The 22,794-nt window shown below is 57.3% G+C and overlaps 7 pseudogenes; all 7 read right to left on the bottom strand.

Annotated features, from left to right (window-relative positions):
- Positions 1-1,044: 1,044 nt before the first annotated feature.
- LOC129640915 (uncharacterized) lies at positions 1,045-1,164 on the bottom strand (annotated as a pseudogene).
- A 3,284-nt stretch (positions 1,165-4,448) lies between these two features.
- LOC129640914 (uncharacterized) lies at positions 4,449-4,568 on the bottom strand (annotated as a pseudogene).
- Positions 4,569-7,850: 3,282 nt separating this feature from the next.
- LOC129640913 (uncharacterized) lies at positions 7,851-7,970 on the bottom strand (annotated as a pseudogene).
- Positions 7,971-11,254: 3,284 nt separating this feature from the next.
- Positions 11,255-11,374, bottom strand: LOC129640911 (uncharacterized; annotated as a pseudogene).
- A 3,284-nt stretch (positions 11,375-14,658) lies between these two features.
- LOC129640910 (uncharacterized) lies at positions 14,659-14,778 on the bottom strand (annotated as a pseudogene).
- Positions 14,779-18,062: 3,284 nt separating this feature from the next.
- On the bottom strand, positions 18,063-18,182 carry LOC129640909 (uncharacterized; annotated as a pseudogene).
- Positions 18,183-21,462: 3,280 nt separating this feature from the next.
- Positions 21,463-21,582, bottom strand: LOC129640908 (uncharacterized; annotated as a pseudogene).
- Positions 21,583-22,794: the final 1,212 nt, after the last annotated feature.

The raw sequence follows: 22,794 nt of genomic DNA, 5'->3' as shown, positions 1-22,794 counted from the left end.
GAGGGGCCTCTACCCTCACCAAAACCTGGGTGTCAGGGAAGGCTTTTCAGAGTAACCATTGCGTTGAGGTCCATAGGTGGAACCTACGTAAACCAGGGTTGAGATGCAGGAAGAATTTCAGGCAGGGAAAACAGCATCCTGGAAGTCTAGGTGACCAGGGAAACTTAGGACGTTCAAGAAATGAAAATGCCCTATGGGATGGAAGCCAAAGAGTGCAGAGGGCATTCCAGGGAAAAGACATCCGAGAAGAACGTGAGGAGCAGGCATGAAGGGAATTGGTCGTATCTTCAATATGATGGGAAAATACAAGAGCCGTTGGAGCAGGATGGTGACAGAATTGCATCTGCATTTCCAAACGGTCATCTTGCTCCACGTCACTAATGATTGGAGAGACTCAACTCCAAACGCCAAGGAGGGACCACTTCGCCCGAGTCCGATTGGGCCTCATTGCAATGTCTGTCCATAGCAGATGCTGGAGAAGCTGTGGAGCAAAGGGAACTCTCCTCCACGCTGAGTAGGAATGGGAGTTGGTACAGCCGGGATGGAAAAGAGTATGGAGGTTCGCGAAGGAACTAAACGTAGAAGTAGCCTATGGTTCAGCAGTCCCACTCCCAGGCATAGATCCACCCCCAGTACAAGCCAACAAGCTAGATGCCCCGTTTGGGCACATCGATCTGTGCGCGCGCTCGCATGCGCATGCGCGATCGCCTGCGAGGCTGGGGGTGGGGCGGGGGCTGGGGCTCTGGCTGGAGTCGGTGCAAGCCCCGGGATTGCCTGAGGCAAGCCAAAGGAGCCCCAGAGGGAGACGGGACGGCCGGTCCGGTCGTCTGGTTTCCTGAAAGCCGAATGCGAATGCGGAGGGGCTCGCGGGCCGCGGGGAGGCAACCCAGGTCTGCAGCGGGAGTCGGGGCCCCGGCCACCCACTCACTCCCCCCGCCCCGGGAGGGGCTGGGGCTGCGGGGGTGGCGGGGGGGCGAGGGGGGTGTGGGTCCAAGAATTGGGACGCGGGGCGGGGGCTAAAGGACCTCTTCTGGTAGGCAAAAAAGCCTCCAGCACCCGGAATTCCCAGGTGGTCTCCCATCCAAGATACTGAACAGGCCCGACCCTGCTTAGCTTCCGAGATCAGACGAGATCGGGCGCCTTCAGACCGATAGGGCCGGAGACGGCCGCGGCCGCCGCGGGGCGCCCTAAGAGCCTTGCGCTTCGCCTCCCTTTCGCTCTGACCTGCAGGTCGGGCCAACGGGCCGCCCCTCTCCTCCGGGGGCCGTGCTGTACTTGAGCCGCACGACCCGCGACCGCACTCCAGCCTGCTGACGCCGGCCCGGCCCCCGAACACCGCCAACACCAGACCAGCAACCGCCTGGCCGGGCCCGGGGGCCCGATGGGCTTCCAGGACCCCCCAGTGACCGGGAGGGCGTGCGTGCGTGCGCGCGGGGCCTGGGGGGTGGGCTGAGGGGTGCGGAGGTCTCGGCGCCCTCCCACCCCCGGCCACTCCAGACCCGGCCGCGCTGGCTGAGCGGGGCCTCCCCCCACCTCCCCCCCCCATCCCGTTCGCTGCTCAGGGCCGCGCGACCCCGGAGGTGTCGGTCTTCGGGGCCCGCCGCCTCCCGATCCCCGCGGCCCGGGGGCCTCTGAACCTCCTGCGGGCCTAGGCGCAGCGAATCTTGAGCGCCCAACTTGCCCGGCACCTGCCCGCTGCCCAAACCCACCGGGAGCCACGGAGGCGCGGTCGACCGGAGCGCCTCAGCCCCGCCCCTTTGCCCTACCGAGGCGCCCCCCTTGTCCCCACGCCGCCCGCCAAGCACCCGACCTTCCTGAGAGAGCAGACGAACCACAGGCAGGCACACAGACATACAGACAGACAGACAGACAGACACACACACACACACACACACACACACACACACACGAGTGTGGTCTTTGGAAATACTTCTGTTCGTAGTTGCTGGGTTGAGCCCAACTCTTATAGGACCCATGGAGTGCGGCCCATCAGGCTCCTCTGTCCGTGGCATTTCCCAGGCGAGAATACTGGAGTGGGTTGCCATTACCTTCTCCAGGGGATCTTCCCGACCCAGGGATCAAACCCGAGTCTCCTGCGGGCGGATGCCTTGCCATCTGAACCAGCACATTGCGAATTCCCTAGGCAAAATACAAAGAAAAGAGCTCGTGTGCTACTAAGTGGAAAGGTGATTGAAGAAACAGAAGGTGTCCTTTGTTGGTATCTTGGAATCTTTCTTTAGTTTTCGTTGATTTTTACTCTTAAGGCTACTTGAACAAGGCAAGAGAGAAACCCCAGAACTGAAAAGCAATTGACTTTTTTGAAAGAAACCTGTGCAGGTTAAGCACTCTTCGTTTTTGAGAGATGGTGAAATGCAAAATCTTGATTCAACACATATGACTTTGGTGAACTTTATTTCAAATCTCCATGATGAACCCCTAAGGCGTCCAGGAAGAAAGGAGTAGAGCGGGAGACAAAAAGAGCAACCTTTCCCCTTGGCGCCATCCCAACCAGCTGCTTAGTTCCTTCATCTCATGGACTACCATCTGGGCTTATCTGGTTTGTCTGATTCTTGTTTCGGGGCCCGTTTCTAGTCACAAGGCTGTCAAGAGTGGGGGGTGGGGTGGGGGGTGGGGGAAGCCCTTCTTTCCATTCCACATGAGACCCAGTGGACAATCCAGGCCCTGGCCACTGCATAGAGCGTGCAGCAACAATATCAACGGTGATGCTGGTTAACAACGCATATTCCTGGAATCCACTCCGTTGCCTACTGAGTGTGTGCGGTGGTGGTCTGGAACCTATACCTGGAAGCTTTCTTGATGGTTGCAAATGACACCAAAGTCCGAGGACGATGGAAGATCTTCACGTTTCTGCAAGAGCCACACACCTCCAGAAGGAACCGCAAGACTTGCCTGACATGGTCAAGGTCTAAGTATTGGACTACACGTCGGAAGGTCTCCACCTTTGCTATGGAAGTCAAACGATCTTTCTTGGAAATGAAAATGGATCACACTGAACGTTCACATTCTTCTAGAGCATTTGAAAAGCCCTAAACTGTAGAAATCTGCTGTACGAGTTCCTTGAAAGCAAGAACCCATACTGATGGATATGTCTTAATGCCTTAGATTGTGCCTTGAATATAGCGTACACATGAACCCAGGAAAGGAAAGAATGGAATCGCCAAATACACAAAGAGATCAAAAGTGCCGAGCCAAGTGACACCTTGAGGCTTCCAAGAACTTTTCTGTCTTTCACACGCTAAGTAAATCCTGAGCACCTACGATGAGCTGGGAGGCATGTAATAAGTTTCTGGAACTAGGAGGCGGAGAGAAGCAGACACAGAGTTCCTGCTTTCACTGAGACGAATCTAATGATACATCACAGGCAGATCCTTGGAGAACTTGTCGAGGGGCCTCTACCCTCACCAAAACCTGGGTGTCAGGGAAGGCTTTTCAGAGTAACCATTGCGTTGAGGTCCATAGGTGGAACCTACGTAAACCAGGGTTGAGATGCAGGAAGAATTTCAGGCAGGGAAAACAGCATCCTGGAAGTCTAGGTGACCAGGGAAACTTAGGACGTTCAAGAAATGAAAATGCCCTATGGGATGGAAGCCAAAGAGTGCAGAGGGCATTCCAGGGAAAAGACATCCGAGAAGAACGTGAGGAGCAGGCATGAAGGGAATTGGTCGTATCTTCAATATGATGGGAAAATACAAGAGCCGTTGGAGCAGGATGGTGACAGAATTGCATCTGCATTTCCAAACGGTCATCTTGCTCCACGTCACTAATGATTGGAGAGACTCAACTCCAAACGCCAAGGAGGGACCACTTCGCCCGAGTCCGATTGGGCCTCATTGCAATGTCTGTCCATAGCAGATGCTGGAGAAGCTGTGGAGCAAAGGGAACTCTCCTCCACGCTGAGTAGGAATGGGAGTTGGTACAGCCGGGATGGAAAAGAGTATGGAGGTTCGCGAAGGAACTAAACGTAGAAGTAGCCTATGGTTCAGCAGTCCCACTCCCAGGCATAGATCCACCCCCAGTACAAGCCAACAAGCTAGATGCCCCGTTTGGGCACATCGATCTGTGCGCGCGCTCGCATGCGCATGCGCGATCGCCTGCGAGGCTGGGGGTGGGGCGGGGGCTGGGGCTCTGGCTGGAGTCGGTGCAAGCCCCGGGATTGCCTGAGGCAAGCCAAAGGAGCCCCAGAGGGAGACGGGACGGCCGGTCCGGTCGTCTGGTTTCCTGAAAGCCGAATGCGAATGCGGAGGGGCTCGCGGGCCGCGGGGAGGCAACCCAGGTCTGCAGCGGGAGTCGGGGCCCCGGCCACCCACTCACTCCCCCCGCCCCGGGAGGGGCTGGGGCTGCGGGGGTGGCGGGGGGGCGAGGGGGGTGTGGGTCCAAGAATTGGGACGCGGGGCGGGGGCTAAAGGACCTCTTCTGGTAGGCAAAAAAGCCTCCAGCACCCGGAATTCCCAGGTGGTCTCCCATCCAAGATACTGAACAGGCCCGACCCTGCTTAGCTTCCGAGATCAGACGAGATCGGGCGCCTTCAGACCGATAGGGCCGGAGACGGCCGCGGCCGCCGCGGGGCGCCCTAAGAGCCTTGCGCTTCGCCTCCCTTTCGCTCTGACCTGCAGGTCGGGCCAACGGGCCGCCCCTCTCCTCCGGGGGCCGTGCTGTACTTGAGCCGCACGACCCGCGACCGCACTCCAGCCTGCTGACGCCGGCCCGGCCCCCGAACACCGCCAACACCAGACCAGCAACCGCCTGGCCGGGCCCGGGGGCCCGATGGGCTTCCAGGACCCCCCAGTGACCGGGAGGGCGTGCGTGCGTGCGCGCGGGGCCTGGGGGGTGGGCTGAGGGGTGCGGAGGTCTCGGCGCCCTCCCACCCCCGGCCACTCCAGACCCGGCCGCGCTGGCTGAGCGGGGCCTCCCCCCACCTCCCCCCCCCATCCCGTTCGCTGCTCAGGGCCGCGCGACCCCGGAGGTGTCGGTCTTCGGGGCCCGCCGCCTCCCGATCCCCGCGGCCCGGGGGCCTCTGAACCTCCTGCGGGCCTAGGCGCAGCGAATCTTGAGCGCCCAACTTGCCCGGCACCTGCCCGCTGCCCAAACCCACCGGGAGCCACGGAGGCGCGGTCGACCGGAGCGCCTCAGCCCCGCCCCTTTGCCCTACCGAGGCGCCCCCCTTGTCCCCACGCCGCCCGCCAAGCACCCGACCTTCCTGAGAGAGCAGACGAACCACAGGCAGGCACACAGACATACAGACAGACAGACACACACACACACACACACACACACACACACACACACACACGAGTGTGGTCTTTGGAAATACTTCTGTTCGTAGTTGCTGGGTTGAGCCCAACTCTTATAGGACCCATGGAGTGCGGCCCATCAGGCTCCTCTGTCCGTGGCATTTCCCAGGCGAGAATACTGGAGTGGGTTGCCATTACCTTCTCCAGGGGATCTTCCCGACCCAGGGATCAAACCCGAGTCTCCTGCGGGCGGATGCCTTGCCATCTGAACCAGCACATTGCGAATTCCCTAGGCAAAATACAAAGAAAAGAGCTCGTGTGCTACTAAGTGGAAAGGTGATTGAAGAAACAGAAGGTGTCCTTTGTTGGTATCTTGGAATCTTTCTTTAGTTTTCGTTGATTTTTACTCTTAAGGCTACTTGAACAAGGCAAGAGAGAAACCCCAGAACTGAAAAGCAATTGACTTTTTTGAAAGAAACCTGTGCAGGTTAAGCACTCTTCGTTTTTGAGAGATGGTGAAATGCAAAATCTTGATTCAACACATATGACTTTGGTGAACTTTATTTCAAATCTCCATGATGAACCCCTAAGGCGTCCAGGAAGAAAGGAGTAGAGCGGGAGACAAAAAGAGCAACCTTTCCCCTTGGCGCCATCCCAACCAGCTGCTTAGTTCCTTCATCTCATGGACTACCATCTGGGCTTATCTGGTTTGTCTGATTCTTGTTTCGGGGCCCGTTTCTAGTCACAAGGCTGTCAAGAGTGGGGGGTGGGGTGGGGGGTGGGGGAAGCCCTTCTTTCCATTCCACATGAGACCCAGTGGACAATCCAGGCCCTGGCCACTGCATAGAGCGTGCAGCAACAATATCAACGGTGATGCTGGTTAACAACGCATATTCCTGGAATCCACTCCGTTGCCTACTGAGTGTGTGCGGTGGTGGTCTGGAACCTATACCTGGAAGCTTTCTTGATGGTTGCAAATGACACCAAAGTCCGAGGACGATGGAAGATCTTCACGTTTCTGCAAGAGCCACACACCTCCAGAAGGAACCGCAAGACTTGCCTGACATGGTCAAGGTCTAAGTATTGGACTACACGTCGGAAGGTCTCCACCTTTGCTATGGAAGTCAAACGATCTTTCTTGGAAATGAAAATGGATCACACTGAACGTTCACATTCTTCTAGAGCATTTGAAAAGCCCTAAACTGTAGAAATCTGCTGTACGAGTTCCTTGAAAGCAAGAACCCATACTGATGGATATGTCTTAATGCCTTAGATTGTGCCTTGAATATAGCGTACACATGAACCCAGGAAAGGAAAGAATGGAATCGCCAAATACACAAAGAGATCAAAAGTGCCGAGCCAAGTGACACCTTGAGGCTTCCAAGAACTTTTCTGTCTTTCACACGCTAAGTAAATCCTGAGCACCTACGATGAGCTGGGAGGCATGTAATAAGTTTCTGGAACTAGGAGGCGGAGAGAAGCAGACACAGAGTTCCTGCTTTCACTGAGACGAATCTAATGATACATCACAGGCAGATCCTTGGAGAACTTGTCGAGGGGCCTCTACCCTCACCAAAACCTGGGTGTCAGGGAAGGCTTTTCAGAGTAACCATTGCGTTGAGGTCCATAGGTGGAACCTACGTAAACCAGGGTTGAGATGCAGGAAGAATTTCAGGCAGGGAAAACAGCATCCTGGAAGTCTAGGTGACCAGGGAAACTTAGGACGTTCAAGAAATGAAAATGCCCTATGGGATGGAAGCCAAAGAGTGCAGAGGGCATTCCAGGGAAAAGACATCCGAGAAGAACGTGAGGAGCAGGCATGAAGGGAATTGGTCGTATCTTCAATATGATGGGAAAATACAAGAGCCGTTGGAGCAGGATGGTGACAGAATTGCATCTGCATTTCCAAACGGTCATCTTGCTCCACGTCACTAATGATTGGAGAGACTCAACTCCAAACGCCAAGGAGGGACCACTTCGCCCGAGTCCGATTGGGCCTCATTGCAATGTCTGTCCATAGCAGATGCTGGAGAAGCTGTGGAGCAAAGGGAACTCTCCTCCACGCTGAGTAGGAATGGGAGTTGGTACAGCCGGGATGGAAAAGAGTATGGAGGTTCGCGAAGGAACTAAACGTAGAAGTAGCCTATGGTTCAGCAGTCCCACTCCCAGGCATAGATCCACCCCCAGTACAAGCCAACAAGCTAGATGCCCCGTTTGGGCACATCGATCTGTGCGCGCGCTCGCATGCGCATGCGCGATCGCCTGCGAGGCTGGGGGTGGGGCGGGGGCTGGGGCTCTGGCTGGAGTCGGTGCAAGCCCCGGGATTGCCTGAGGCAAGCCAAAGGAGCCCCAGAGGGAGACGGGACGGCCGGTCCGGTCGTCTGGTTTCCTGAAAGCCGAATGCGAATGCGGAGGGGCTCGCGGGCCGCGGGGAGGCAACCCAGGTCTGCAGCGGGAGTCGGGGCCCCGGCCACCCACTCACTCCCCCCGCCCCGGGAGGGGCTGGGGCTGCGGGGGTGGCGGGGGGGCGAGGGGGGTGTGGGTCCAAGAATTGGGACGCGGGGCGGGGGCTAAAGGACCTCTTCTGGTAGGCAAAAAAGCCTCCAGCACCCGGAATTCCCAGGTGGTCTCCCATCCAAGATACTGAACAGGCCCGACCCTGCTTAGCTTCCGAGATCAGACGAGATCGGGCGCCTTCAGACCGATAGGGCCGGAGACGGCCGCGGCCGCCGCGGGGCGCCCTAAGAGCCTTGCGCTTCGCCTCCCTTTCGCTCTGACCTGCAGGTCGGGCCAACGGGCCGCCCCTCTCCTCCGGGGGCCGTGCTGTACTTGAGCCGCACGACCCGCGACCGCACTCCAGCCTGCTGACGCCGGCCCGGCCCCCGAACACCGCCAACACCAGACCAGCAACCGCCTGGCCGGGCCCGGGGGCCCGATGGGCTTCCAGGACCCCCCAGTGACCGGGAGGGCGTGCGTGCGTGCGCGCGGGGCCTGGGGGGTGGGCTGAGGGGTGCGGAGGTCTCGGCGCCCTCCCACCCCCGGCCACTCCAGACCCGGCCGCGCTGGCTGAGCGGGGCCTCCCCCCACCTCCCCCCCCCATCCCGTTCGCTGCTCAGGGCCGCGCGACCCCGGAGGTGTCGGTCTTCGGGGCCCGCCGCCTCCCGATCCCCGCGGCCCGGGGGCCTCTGAACCTCCTGCGGGCCTAGGCGCAGCGAATCTTGAGCGCCCAACTTGCCCGGCACCTGCCCGCTGCCCAAACCCACCGGGAGCCACGGAGGCGCGGTCGACCGGAGCGCCTCAGCCCCGCCCCTTTGCCCTACCGAGGCGCCCCCCTTGTCCCCACGCCGCCCGCCAAGCACCCGACCTTCCTGAGAGAGCAGACGAACCACAGGCAGGCACACAGACATACAGACAGACAGACAGACAGACAGACACACACACACACACACACACACACACACACGAGTGTGGTCTTTGGAAATACTTCTGTTCGTAGTTGCTGGGTTGAGCCCAACTCTTATAGGACCCATGGAGTGCGGCCCATCAGGCTCCTCTGTCCGTGGCATTTCCCAGGCGAGAATACTGGAGTGGGTTGCCATTACCTTCTCCAGGGGATCTTCCCGACCCAGGGATCAAACCCGAGTCTCCTGCGGGCGGATGCCTTGCCATCTGAACCAGCACATTGCGAATTCCCTAGGCAAAATACAAAGAAAAGAGCTCGTGTGCTACTAAGTGGAAAGGTGATTGAAGAAACAGAAGGTGTCCTTTGTTGGTATCTTGGAATCTTTCTTTAGTTTTCGTTGATTTTTACTCTTAAGGCTACTTGAACAAGGCAAGAGAGAAACCCCAGAACTGAAAAGCAATTGACTTTTTTGAAAGAAACCTGTGCAGGTTAAGCACTCTTCGTTTTTGAGAGATGGTGAAATGCAAAATCTTGATTCAACACATATGACTTTGGTGAACTTTATTTCAAATCTCCATGATGAACCCCTAAGGCGTCCAGGAAGAAAGGAGTAGAGCGGGAGACAAAAAGAGCAACCTTTCCCCTTGGCGCCATCCCAACCAGCTGCTTAGTTCCTTCATCTCATGGACTACCATCTGGGCTTATCTGGTTTGTCTGATTCTTGTTTCGGGGCCCGTTTCTAGTCACAAGGCTGTCAAGAGTGGGGGGTGGGGTGGGGGGTGGGGGAAGCCCTTCTTTCCATTCCACATGAGACCCAGTGGACAATCCAGGCCCTGGCCACTGCATAGAGCGTGCAGCAACAATATCAACGGTGATGCTGGTTAACAACGCATATTCCTGGAATCCACTCCGTTGCCTACTGAGTGTGTGCGGTGGTGGTCTGGAACCTATACCTGGAAGCTTTCTTGATGGTTGCAAATGACACCAAAGTCCGAGGACGATGGAAGATCTTCACGTTTCTGCAAGAGCCACACACCTCCAGAAGGAACCGCAAGACTTGCCTGACATGGTCAAGGTCTAAGTATTGGACTACACGTCGGAAGGTCTCCACCTTTGCTATGGAAGTCAAACGATCTTTCTTGGAAATGAAAATGGATCACACTGAACGTTCACATTCTTCTAGAGCATTTGAAAAGCCCTAAACTGTAGAAATCTGCTGTACGAGTTCCTTGAAAGCAAGAACCCATACTGATGGATATGTCTTAATGCCTTAGATTGTGCCTTGAATATAGCGTACACATGAACCCAGGAAAGGAAAGAATGGAATCGCCAAATACACAAAGAGATCAAAAGTGCCGAGCCAAGTGACACCTTGAGGCTTCCAAGAACTTTTCTGTCTTTCACACGCTAAGTAAATCCTGAGCACCTACGATGAGCTGGGAGGCATGTAATAAGTTTCTGGAACTAGGAGGCGGAGAGAAGCAGACACAGAGTTCCTGCTTTCACTGAGACGAATCTAATGATACATCACAGGCAGATCCTTGGAGAACTTGTCGAGGGGCCTCTACCCTCACCAAAACCTGGGTGTCAGGGAAGGCTTTTCAGAGTAACCATTGCGTTGAGGTCCATAGGTGGAACCTACGTAAACCAGGGTTGAGATGCAGGAAGAATTTCAGGCAGGGAAAACAGCATCCTGGAAGTCTAGGTGACCAGGGAAACTTAGGACGTTCAAGAAATGAAAATGCCCTATGGGATGGAAGCCAAAGAGTGCAGAGGGCATTCCAGGGAAAAGACATCCGAGAAGAACGTGAGGAGCAGGCATGAAGGGAATTGGTCGTATCTTCAATATGATGGGAAAATACAAGAGCCGTTGGAGCAGGATGGTGACAGAATTGCATCTGCATTTCCAAACGGTCATCTTGCTCCACGTCACTAATGATTGGAGAGACTCAACTCCAAACGCCAAGGAGGGACCACTTCGCCCGAGTCCGATTGGGCCTCATTGCAATGTCTGTCCATAGCAGATGCTGGAGAAGCTGTGGAGCAAAGGGAACTCTCCTCCACGCTGAGTAGGAATGGGAGTTGGTACAGCCGGGATGGAAAAGAGTATGGAGGTTCGCGAAGGAACTAAACGTAGAAGTAGCCTATGGTTCAGCAGTCCCACTCCCAGGCATAGATCCACCCCCAGTACAAGCCAACAAGCTAGATGCCCCGTTTGGGCACATCGATCTGTGCGCGCGCTCGCATGCGCATGCGCGATCGCCTGCGAGGCTGGGGGTGGGGCGGGGGCTGGGGCTCTGGCTGGAGTCGGTGCAAGCCCCGGGATTGCCTGAGGCAAGCCAAAGGAGCCCCAGAGGGAGACGGGACGGCCGGTCCGGTCGTCTGGTTTCCTGAAAGCCGAATGCGAATGCGGAGGGGCTCGCGGGCCGCGGGGAGGCAACCCAGGTCTGCAGCGGGAGTCGGGGCCCCGGCCACCCACTCACTCCCCCCGCCCCGGGAGGGGCTGGGGCTGCGGGGGTGGCGGGGGGGCGAGGGGGGTGTGGGTCCAAGAATTGGGACGCGGGGCGGGGGCTAAAGGACCTCTTCTGGTAGGCAAAAAAGCCTCCAGCACCCGGAATTCCCAGGTGGTCTCCCATCCAAGATACTGAACAGGCCCGACCCTGCTTAGCTTCCGAGATCAGACGAGATCGGGCGCCTTCAGACCGATAGGGCCGGAGACGGCCGCGGCCGCCGCGGGGCGCCCTAAGAGCCTTGCGCTTCGCCTCCCTTTCGCTCTGACCTGCAGGTCGGGCCAACGGGCCGCCCCTCTCCTCCGGGGGCCGTGCTGTACTTGAGCCGCACGACCCGCGACCGCACTCCAGCCTGCTGACGCCGGCCCGGCCCCCGAACACCGCCAACACCAGACCAGCAACCGCCTGGCCGGGCCCGGGGGCCCGATGGGCTTCCAGGACCCCCCAGTGACCGGGAGGGCGTGCGTGCGTGCGCGCGGGGCCTGGGGGGTGGGCTGAGGGGTGCGGAGGTCTCGGCGCCCTCCCACCCCCGGCCACTCCAGACCCGGCCGCGCTGGCTGAGCGGGGCCTCCCCCCACCTCCCCCCCCCATCCCGTTCGCTGCTCAGGGCCGCGCGACCCCGGAGGTGTCGGTCTTCGGGGCCCGCCGCCTCCCGATCCCCGCGGCCCGGGGGCCTCTGAACCTCCTGCGGGCCTAGGCGCAGCGAATCTTGAGCGCCCAACTTGCCCGGCACCTGCCCGCTGCCCAAACCCACCGGGAGCCACGGAGGCGCGGTCGACCGGAGCGCCTCAGCCCCGCCCCTTTGCCCTACCGAGGCGCCCCCCTTGTCCCCACGCCGCCCGCCAAGCACCCGACCTTCCTGAGAGAGCAGACGAACCACAGGCAGGCACACAGACATACAGACAGACAGACAGACAGACACACACACACACACACACACACACACACACACACGAGTGTGGTCTTTGGAAATACTTCTGTTCGTAGTTGCTGGGTTGAGCCCAACTCTTATAGGACCCATGGAGTGCGGCCCATCAGGCTCCTCTGTCCGTGGCATTTCCCAGGCGAGAATACTGGAGTGGGTTGCCATTACCTTCTCCAGGGGATCTTCCCGACCCAGGGATCAAACCCGAGTCTCCTGCGGGCGGATGCCTTGCCATCTGAACCAGCACATTGCGAATTCCCTAGGCAAAATACAAAGAAAAGAGCTCGTGTGCTACTAAGTGGAAAGGTGATTGAAGAAACAGAAGGTGTCCTTTGTTGGTATCTTGGAATCTTTCTTTAGTTTTCGTTGATTTTTACTCTTAAGGCTACTTGAACAAGGCAAGAGAGAAACCCCAGAACTGAAAAGCAATTGACTTTTTTGAAAGAAACCTGTGCAGGTTAAGCACTCTTCGTTTTTGAGAGATGGTGAAATGCAAAATCTTGATTCAACACATATGACTTTGGTGAACTTTATTTCAAATCTCCATGATGAACCCCTAAGGCGTCCAGGAAGAAAGGAGTAGAGCGGGAGACAAAAAGAGCAACCTTTCCCCTTGGCGCCATCCCAACCAGCTGCTTAGTTCCTTCATCTCATGGACTACCATCTGGGCTTATCTGGTTTGTCTGATTCTTGTTTCGGGGCCCGTTTCTAGTCACAAGGCTGTCAAGAGTGGGGGGTGGGGTGGGGGGTGGGGGAAGCCCTTCTTTCCATTCCACATGAGACCCAGTGGACAATCCAGGCCCTGGCCACTGCATAGAGCGTGCAGCAACAATATCAACGGTGATGCTGGTTAACAACGCATATTCCTGGAATCCACTCCGTTGCCTACTGAGTGTGTGCGGTGGTGGTCTGGAACCTATACCTGGAAGCTTTCTTGATGGTTGCAAATGACACCAAAGTCCGAGGACGATGGAAGATCTTCACGTTTCTGCAAGAGCCACACACCTCCAGAAGGAACCGCAAGACTTGCCTGACATGGTCAAGGTCTAAGTATTGGACTACACGTCGGAAGGTCTCCACCTTTGCTATGGAAGTCAAACGATCTTTCTTGGAAATGAAAATGGATCACACTGAACGTTCACATTCTTCTAGAGCATTTGAAAAGCCCTAAACTGTAGAAATCTGCTGTACGAGTTCCTTGAAAGCAAGAACCCATACTGATGGATATGTCTTAATGCCTTAGATTGTGCCTTGAATATAGCGTACACATGAACCCAGGAAAGGAAAGAATGGAATCGCCAAATACACAAAGAGATCAAAAGTGCCGAGCCAAGTGACACCTTGAGGCTTCCAAGAACTTTTCTGTCTTTCACACGCTAAGTAAATCCTGAGCACCTACGATGAGCTGGGAGGCATGTAATAAGTTTCTGGAACTAGGAGGCGGAGAGAAGCAGACACAGAGTTCCTGCTTTCACTGAGACGAATCTAATGATACATCACAGGCAGATCCTTGGAGAACTTGTCGAGGGGCCTCTACCCTCACCAAAACCTGGGTGTCAGGGAAGGCTTTTCAGAGTAACCATTGCGTTGAGGTCCATAGGTGGAACCTACGTAAACCAGGGTTGAGATGCAGGAAGAATTTCAGGCAGGGAAAACAGCATCCTGGAAGTCTAGGTGACCAGGGAAACTTAGGACGTTCAAGAAATGAAAATGCCCTATGGGATGGAAGCCAAAGAGTGCAGAGGGCATTCCAGGGAAAAGACATCCGAGAAGAACGTGAGGAGCAGGCATGAAGGGAATTGGTCGTATCTTCAATATGATGGGAAAATACAAGAGCCGTTGGAGCAGGATGGTGACAGAATTGCATCTGCATTTCCAAACGGTCATCTTGCTCCACGTCACTAATGATTGGAGAGACTCAACTCCAAACGCCAAGGAGGGACCACTTCGCCCGAGTCCGATTGGGCCTCATTGCAATGTCTGTCCATAGCAGATGCTGGAGAAGCTGTGGAGCAAAGGGAACTCTCCTCCACGCTGAGTAGGAATGGGAGTTGGTACAGCCGGGATGGAAAAGAGTATGGAGGTTCGCGAAGGAACTAAACGTAGAAGTAGCCTATGGTTCAGCAGTCCCACTCCCAGGCATAGATCCACCCCCAGTACAAGCCAACAAGCTAGATGCCCCGTTTGGGCACATCGATCTGTGCGCGCGCTCGCATGCGCATGCGCGATCGCCTGCGAGGCTGGGGGTGGGGCGGGGGCTGGGGCTCTGGCTGGAGTCGGTGCAAGCCCCGGGATTGCCTGAGGCAAGCCAAAGGAGCCCCAGAGGGAGACGGGACGGCCGGTCCGGTCGTCTGGTTTCCTGAAAGCCGAATGCGAATGCGGAGGGGCTCGCGGGCCGCGGGGAGGCAACCCAGGTCTGCAGCGGGAGTCGGGGCCCCGGCCACCCACTCACTCCCCCCGCCCCGGGAGGGGCTGGGGCTGCGGGGGTGGCGGGGGGGCGAGGGGGGTGTGGGTCCAAGAATTGGGACGCGGGGCGGGGGCTAAAGGACCTCTTCTGGTAGGCAAAAAAGCCTCCAGCACCCGGAATTCCCAGGTGGTCTCCCATCCAAGATACTGAACAGGCCCGACCCTGCTTAGCTTCCGAGATCAGACGAGATCGGGCGCCTTCAGACCGATAGGGCCGGAGACGGCCGCGGCCGCCGCGGGGCGCCCTAAGAGCCTTGCGCTTCGCCTCCCTTTCGCTCTGACCTGCAGGTCGGGCCAACGGGCCGCCCCTCTCCTCCGGGGGCCGTGCTGTACTTGAGCCGCACGACCCGCGACCGCACTCCAGCCTGCTGACGCCGGCCCGGCCCCCGAACACCGCCAACACCAGACCAGCAACCGCCTGGCCGGGCCCGGGGGCCCGATGGGCTTCCAGGACCCCCCAGTGACCGGGAGGGCGTGCGTGCGTGCGCGCGGGGCCTGGGGGGTGGGCTGAGGGGTGCGGAGGTCTCGGCGCCCTCCCACCCCCGGCCACTCCAGACCCGGCCGCGCTGGCTGAGCGGGGCCTCCCCCCACCTCCCCCCCCCATCCCGTTCGCTGCTCAGGGCCGCGCGACCCCGGAGGTGTCGGTCTTCGGGGCCCGCCGCCTCCCGATCCCCGCGGCCCGGGGGCCTCTGAACCTCCTGCGGGCCTAGGCGCAGCGAATCTTGAGCGCCCAACTTGCCCGGCACCTGCCCGCTGCCCAAACCCACCGGGAGCCACGGAGGCGCGGTCGACCGGAGCGCCTCAGCCCCGCCCCTTTGCCCTACCGAGGCGCCCCCCTTGTCCCCACGCCGCCCGCCAAGCACCCGACCTTCCTGAGAGAGCAGACGAACCACAGGCAGGCACACAGACATACAGACAGACAGACAGACAGACACACACACACACACACACACACACACACACACACGAGTGTGGTCTTTGGAAATACTTCTGTTCGTAGTTGCTGGGTTGAGCCCAACTCTTATAGGACCCATGGAGTGCGGCCCATCAGGCTCCTCTGTCCGTGGCATTTCCCAGGCGAGAATACTGGAGTGGGTTGCCATTACCTTCTCCAGGGGATCTTCCCGACCCAGGGATCAAACCCGAGTCTCCTGCGGGCGGATGCCTTGCCATCTGAACCAGCACATTGCGAATTCCCTAGGCAAAATACAAAGAAAAGAGCTCGTGTGCTACTAAGTGGAAAGGTGATTGAAGAAACAGAAGGTGTCCTTTGTTGGTATCTTGGAATCTTTCTTTAGTTTTCGTTGATTTTTACTCTTAAGGCTACTTGAACAAGGCAAGAGAGAAACCCCAGAACTGAAAAGCAATTGACTTTTTTGAAAGAAACCTGTGCAGGTTAAGCACTCTTCGTTTTTGAGAGATGGTGAAATGCAAAATCTTGATTCAACACATATGACTTTGGTGAACTTTATTTCAAATCTCCATGATGAACCCCTAAGGCGTCCAGGAAGAAAGGAGTAGAGCGGGAGACAAAAAGAGCAACCTTTCCCCTTGGCGCCATCCCAACCAGCTGCTTAGTTCCTTCATCTCATGGACTACCATCTGGGCTTATCTGGTTTGTCTGATTCTTGTTTCGGGGCCCGTTTCTAGTCACAAGGCTGTCAAGAGTGGGGGGTGGGGTGGGGGGTGGGGGAAGCCCTTCTTTCCATTCCACATGAGACCCAGTGGACAATCCAGGCCCTGGCCACTGCATAGAGCGTGCAGCAACAATATCAACGGTGATGCTGGTTAACAACGCATATTCCTGGAATCCACTCCGTTGCCTACTGAGTGTGTGCGGTGGTGGTCTGGAACCTATACCTGGAAGCTTTCTTGATGGTTGCAAATGACACCAAAGTCCGAGGACGATGGAAGATCTTCACGTTTCTGCAAGAGCCACACACCTCCAGAAGGAACCGCAAGACTTGCCTGACATGGTCAAGGTCTAAGTATTGGACTACACGTCGGAAGGTCTCCACCTTTGCTATGGAAGTCAAACGATCTTTCTTGGAAATGAAAATGGATCACACTGAACGTTCACATTCTTCTAGAGCATTTGAAAAGCCCTAAACTGTAGAAATCTGCTGTACGAGTTCCTTGAAAGCAAGAACCCATACTGATGGATATGTCTTAATGCCTTAGATTGTGCCTTGAATATAGCGTACACATGAACCCAGGAAAGGAAAGAATGGAATCGCCAAATACACAAAGAGATCAAAAGTGCCGAGCCAAGTGACACCTTGAGGCTTCCAAGAACTTTTCTGTCTTTCACACGCTAAGTAAATCCTGAGCACCTACGATGAGCTGGGAGGCATGTAATAAGTTTCTGGAACTAGGAGGCGGAGAGAAGCAGACACAGAGTTCCTGCTTTCACTGAGACGAATCTAATGATACATCACAGGCAGATCCTTGGAGAACTTGTCGAGGGGCCTCTACCCTCACCAAAACCTGGGTGTCAGGGAAGGCTTTTCAGAGTAACCATTGCGTTGAGGTCCATAGGTGGAACCTACGTAAACCAGGGTTGAGATGCAGGAAGAATTTCAGGCAGGGAAAACAGCATCCTGGAAGTCTAGGTGACCAGGGAAACTTAGGACGTTCAAGAAATGAAAATGCCCTATGGGATGGAAGCCAAAGAGTGCAGAGGGCATTCCAGGGAAAAGACATCCGAGAAGAACGTGAGGAGCAGGCATGAAGGGAATTGGTCGTATCTTCAATATGATGGGAAAATACAAGAGCCGTTGGAGCAGGATGGTGACAGAATTGCATCTGCATTTCCAAACGGTCATCTTGCTCCACGTCACTAATGATTGGAGAGACTCAACTCCAAACGCCAAGGAGGGACCACTTCGCCCGAGTCCGATTGGGCCTCATTGCAATGTCTGTCCATAGCAGATGCTGGAGAAGCTGTGGAGCAAAGGGAACTCTCCTCCACGCTGAGTAGGAATGGGAGTTGGTACAGCCGGGATGGAAAAGAGTATGGAGGTTCGCGAAGGAACTAAACGTAGAAGTAGCCTATGGTTCAGCAGTCCCACTCCCAGGCATAGATCCACCCCCAGTACAAGCCAACAAGCTAGATGCCCCGTTTGGGCACATCGATCTGTGCGCGCGCTCGCATGCGCATGCGCGATCGCCTGCGAGGCTGGGGGTGGGGCGGGGGCTGGGGCTCTGGCTGGAGTCGGTGCAAGCCCCGGGATTGCCTGAGGCAAGCCAAAGGAGCCCCAGAGGGAGACGGGACGGCCGGTCCGGTCGTCTGGTTTCCTGAAAGCCGAATGCGAATGCGGAGGGGCTCGCGGGCCGCGGGGAGGCAACCCAGGTCTGCAGCGGGAGTCGGGGCCCCGGCCACCCACTCACTCCCCCCGCCCCGGGAGGGGCTGGGGCTGCGGGGGTGGCGGGGGGGCGAGGGGGGTGTGGGTCCAAGAATTGGGACGCGGGGCGGGGGCTAAAGGACCTCTTCTGGTAGGCAAAAAAGCCTCCAGCACCCGGAATTCCCAGGTGGTCTCCCATCCAAGATACTGAACAGGCCCGACCCTGCTTAGCTTCCGAGATCAGACGAGATCGGGCGCCTTCAGACCGATAGGGCCGGAGACGGCCGCGGCCGCCGCGGGGCGCCCTAAGAGCCTTGCGCTTCGCCTCCCTTTCGCTCTGACCTGCAGGTCGGGCCAACGGGCCGCCCCTCTCCTCCGGGGGCCGTGCTGTACTTGAGCCGCACGACCCGCGACCGCACTCCAGCCTGCTGACGCCGGCCCGGCCCCCGAACACCGCCAACACCAGACCAGCAACCGCCTGGCCGGGCCCGGGGGCCCGATGGGCTTCCAGGACCCCCCAGTGACCGGGAGGGCGTGCGTGCGTGCGCGCGGGGCCTGGGGGGTGGGCTGAGGGGTGCGGAGGTCTCGGCGCCCTCCCACCCCCGGCCACTCCAGACCCGGCCGCGCTGGCTGAGCGGGGCCTCCCCCCACCTCCCCCCCCCATCCCGTTCGCTGCTCAGGGCCGCGCGACCCCGGAGGTGTCGGTCTTCGGGGCCCGCCGCCTCCCGATCCCCGCGGCCCGGGGGCCTCTGAACCTCCTGCGGGCCTAGGCGCAGCGAATCTTGAGCGCCCAACTTGCCCGGCACCTGCCCGCTGCCCAAACCCACCGGGAGCCACGGAGGCGCGGTCGACCGGAGCGCCTCAGCCCCGCCCCTTTGCCCTACCGAGGCGCCCCCCTTGTCCCCACGCCGCCCGCCAAGCACCCGACCTTCCTGAGAGAGCAGACGAACCACAGGCAGGCACACAGACATACAGACAGACAGACAGACACACACACACACACACACACACACACACACACACGAGTGTGGTCTTTGGAAATACTTCTGTTCGTAGTTGCTGGGTTGAGCCCAACTCTTATAGGACCCATGGAGTGCGGCCCATCAGGCTCCTCTGTCCGTGGCATTTCCCAGGCGAGAATACTGGAGTGGGTTGCCATTACCTTCTCCAGGGGATCTTCCCGACCCAGGGATCAAACCCGAGTCTCCTGCGGGCGGATGCCTTGCCATCTGAACCAGCACATTGCGAATTCCCTAGGCAAAATACAAAGAAAAGAGCTCGTGTGCTACTAAGTGGAAAGGTGATTGAAGAAACAGAAGGTGTCCTTTGTTGGTATCTTGGAATCTTTCTTTAGTTTTCGTTGATTTTTACTCTTAAGGCTACTTGAACAAGGCAAGAGAGAAACCCCAGAACTGAAAAGCAATTGACTTTTTTGAAAGAAACCTGTGCAGGTTAAGCACTCTTCGTTTTTGAGAGATGGTGAAATGCAAAATCTTGATTCAACACATATGACTTTGGTGAACTTTATTTCAAATCTCCATGATGAACCCCTAAGGCGTCCAGGAAGAAAGGAGTAGAGCGGGAGACAAAAAGAGCAACCTTTCCCCTTGGCGCCATCCCAACCAGCTGCTTAGTTCCTTCATCTCATGGACTACCATCTGGGCTTATCTGGTTTGTCTGATTCTTGTTTCGGGGCCCGTTTCTAGTCACAAGGCTGTCAAGAGTGGGGGGTGGGGTGGGGGGTGGGGGAAGCCCTTCTTTCCATTCCACATGAGACCCAGTGGACAATCCAGGCCCTGGCCACTGCATAGAGCGTGCAGCAACAATATCAACGGTGATGCTGGTTAACAACGCATATTCCTGGAATCCACTCCGTTGCCTACTGAGTGTGTGCGGTGGTGGTCTGGAACCTATACCTGGAAGCTTTCTTGATGGTTGCAAATGACACCAAAGTCCGAGGACGATGGAAGATCTTCACGTTTCTGCAAGAGCCACACACCTCCAGAAGGAACCGCAAGACTTGCCTGACATGGTCAAGGTCTAAGTATTGGACTACACGTCGGAAGGTCTCCACCTTTGCTATGGAAGTCAAACGATCTTTCTTGGAAATGAAAATGGATCACACTGAACGTTCACATTCTTCTAGAGCATTTGAAAAGCCCTAAACTGTAGAAATCTGCTGTACGAGTTCCTTGAAAGCAAGAACCCATACTGATGGATATATCTTAATGCCTTAGATTGTGCCTTGAATATAGCGTACACATGAACCCAGGAAAGGAAAGAATGGAATCGCCAAATACACAAAGAGATCAAAAGTGCCGAGCCAAGTGACACCTTGAGGCTTCCAAGAACTTTTCTGTCTTTCACACGCTAAGTAAATCCTGAGCACCTACGATGAGCTGGGAGGCATGTAATAAGTTTCTGGAACTAGGAGGCGGAGAGAAGCAGACACAGAGTTCCTGCTTTCACTGAGACGAATCTAATGATACATCACAGGCAGATCCTTGGAGAACTTGTCGAGGGGCCTCTACCCTCACCAAAACCTGGGTGTCAGGGAAGGCTTTTCAGAGTAACCATTGCGTTGAGGTCCATAGGTGGAACCTACGTAAACCAGGGTTGAGATGCAGGAAGAATTTCAGGCAGGGAAAACAGCATCCTGGAAGTCTAGGTGACCAGGGAAACTTAGGACGTTCAAGAAATGAAAATGCCCTATGGGATGGAAGCCAAAGAGTGCAGAGGGCATTCCAGGGAAAAGACATCCGAGAAGAACGTGAGGAGCAGGCATGAAGGGAATTGGTCGTATCTTCAATATGATGGGAAAATACAAGAGCCGTTGGAGCAGGATGGTGACAGAATTGCATCTGCATTTCCAAACGGTCATCTTGCTCCACGTCACTAATGATTGGAGAGACTCAACTCCAAACGCCAAGGAGGGACCACTTCGCCCGAGTCCGATTGGGCCTCATTGCAATGTCTGTCCATAGCAGATGCTGGAGAAGCTGTGGAGCAAAGGGAACTCTCCTCCACGCTGAGTAGGAATGGGAGTTGGTACAGCCGGGATGGAAAAGAGTATGGAGGTTCGCGAAGGAACTAAACGTAGAAGTAGCCTATGGTTCAGCAGTCCCACTCCCAGGCATAGATCCACCCCCAGTACAAGCCAACAAGCTAGATGCCCCGTTTGGGCACATCGATCTGTGCGCGCGCTCGCATGCGCATGCGCGATCGCCTGCGAGGCTGGGGGTGGGGCGGGGGCTGGGGCTCTGGCTGGAGTCGGTGCAAGCCCCGGGATTGCCTGAGGCAAGCCAAAGGAGCCCCAGAGGGAGACGGGACGGCCGGTCCGGTCGTCTGGTTTCCTGAAAGCCGAATGCGAATGCGGAGGGGCTCGCGGGCCGCGGGGAGGCAACCCAGGTCTGCAGCGGGAGTCGGGGCCCCGGCCACCCACTCACTCCCCCCGCCCCGGGAGGGGCTGGGGCTGCGGGGGTGGCGGGGGGGCGAGGGGGGTGTGGGTCCAAGAATTGGGACGCAGGGCGGGGGCTAAAGGACCTCTTCTGGTAGGCAAAAAAGCCTCCAGCACCCGGAATTCCCAGGTGGTCTCCCATCCAAGATACTGAACAGGCCCGACCCTGCTTAGCTTCCGAGATCAGACGAGATCGGGCGCCTTCAGACCGATAGGGCCGGAGACGGCCGCGGCCGCCGCGGGGCGCCCTAAGAGCCTTGCGCTTCGCCTCCCTTTCGCTCTGACCTGCAGGTCGGGCCAACGGGCCGCCCCTCTCCTCCGGGGGCCGTGCTGTACTTGAGCCGCACGACCCGCGACCGCACTCCAGCCTGCTGACGCCGGCCCGGCCCCCGAACACCGCCAACACCAGACCAGCAACCGCCTGGCCGGGCCCGGGGGCCCGATGGGCTTCCAGGACCCCCCAGTGACCGGGAGGGCGTGCGTGCGTGCGCGCGGGGCCTGGGGGGTGGGCTGAGGGGTGCGGAGGTCTCGGCGCCCTCCCACCCCCGGCCACTCCAGACCCGGCCGCGCTGGCTGAGCGGGGCCTCCCCCCACCTCCCCCCCCCATCCCGTTCGCTGCTCAGGGCCGCGCGACCCCGGAGGTGTCGGTCTTCGGGGCCCGCCGCCTCCCGATCCCCGCGGCCCGGGGGCCTCTGAACCTCCTGCGGGCCTAGGCGCAGCGAATCTTGAGCGCCCAACTTGCCCGGCACCTGCCCGCTGCCCAAACCCACCGGGAGCCACGGAGGCGCGGTCGACCGGAGCGCCTCAGCCCCGCCCCTTTGCCCTACCGAGGCGCCCCCCTTGTCCCCACGCCGCCCGCCAAGCACCCGACCTTCCTGAGAGAGCAGACGAACCACAGGCAGGCACACAGACATACAGACAGACAGACAGACAGACACACACACACACACACACACACACACACACACACGAGTGTGGTCTTTGGAAATACTTCTGTTCGTAGTTGCTGGGTTGAGCCCAACTCTTATAGGACCCATGGAGTGCGGCCCATCAGGCTCCTCTGTCCGTGGCATTTCCCAGGCGAGAATACTGGAGTGGGTTGCCATTACCTTCTCCAGGGGATCTTCCCGACCCAGGGATCAAACCCGAGTCTCCTGCGGGCGGATGCCTTGCCATCTGAACCAGCACATTGCGAATTCCCTAGGCAAAATACAAAGAAAAGAGCTCGTGTGCTACTAAGTGGAAAGGTGATTGAAGAAACAGAAGGTGTCCTTTGTTGGTATCTTGGAATCTTTCTTTAGTTTTCGTTGATTTTTACTCTTAAGGCTACTTGAACAAGGCAAGAGAGAAACCCCAGAACTGAAAAGCAATTGACTTTTTTGAAAGAAACCTGTGCAGGTTAAGCACTCTTCGTTTTTGAGAGATGGTGAAATGCAA

The sequence above is a fragment of the Bubalus kerabau genome, unplaced genomic scaffold (genome assembly GCF_029407905.1).
Source record: "Bubalus kerabau isolate K-KA32 ecotype Philippines breed swamp buffalo unplaced genomic scaffold, PCC_UOA_SB_1v2 scaffold_54, whole genome shotgun sequence".
In the NCBI taxonomy this organism is placed as follows: domain Eukaryota; kingdom Metazoa; phylum Chordata; class Mammalia; order Artiodactyla; family Bovidae; genus Bubalus; species Bubalus kerabau.
This window is presented reverse-complemented; position numbering and strand designations above follow the sequence as displayed.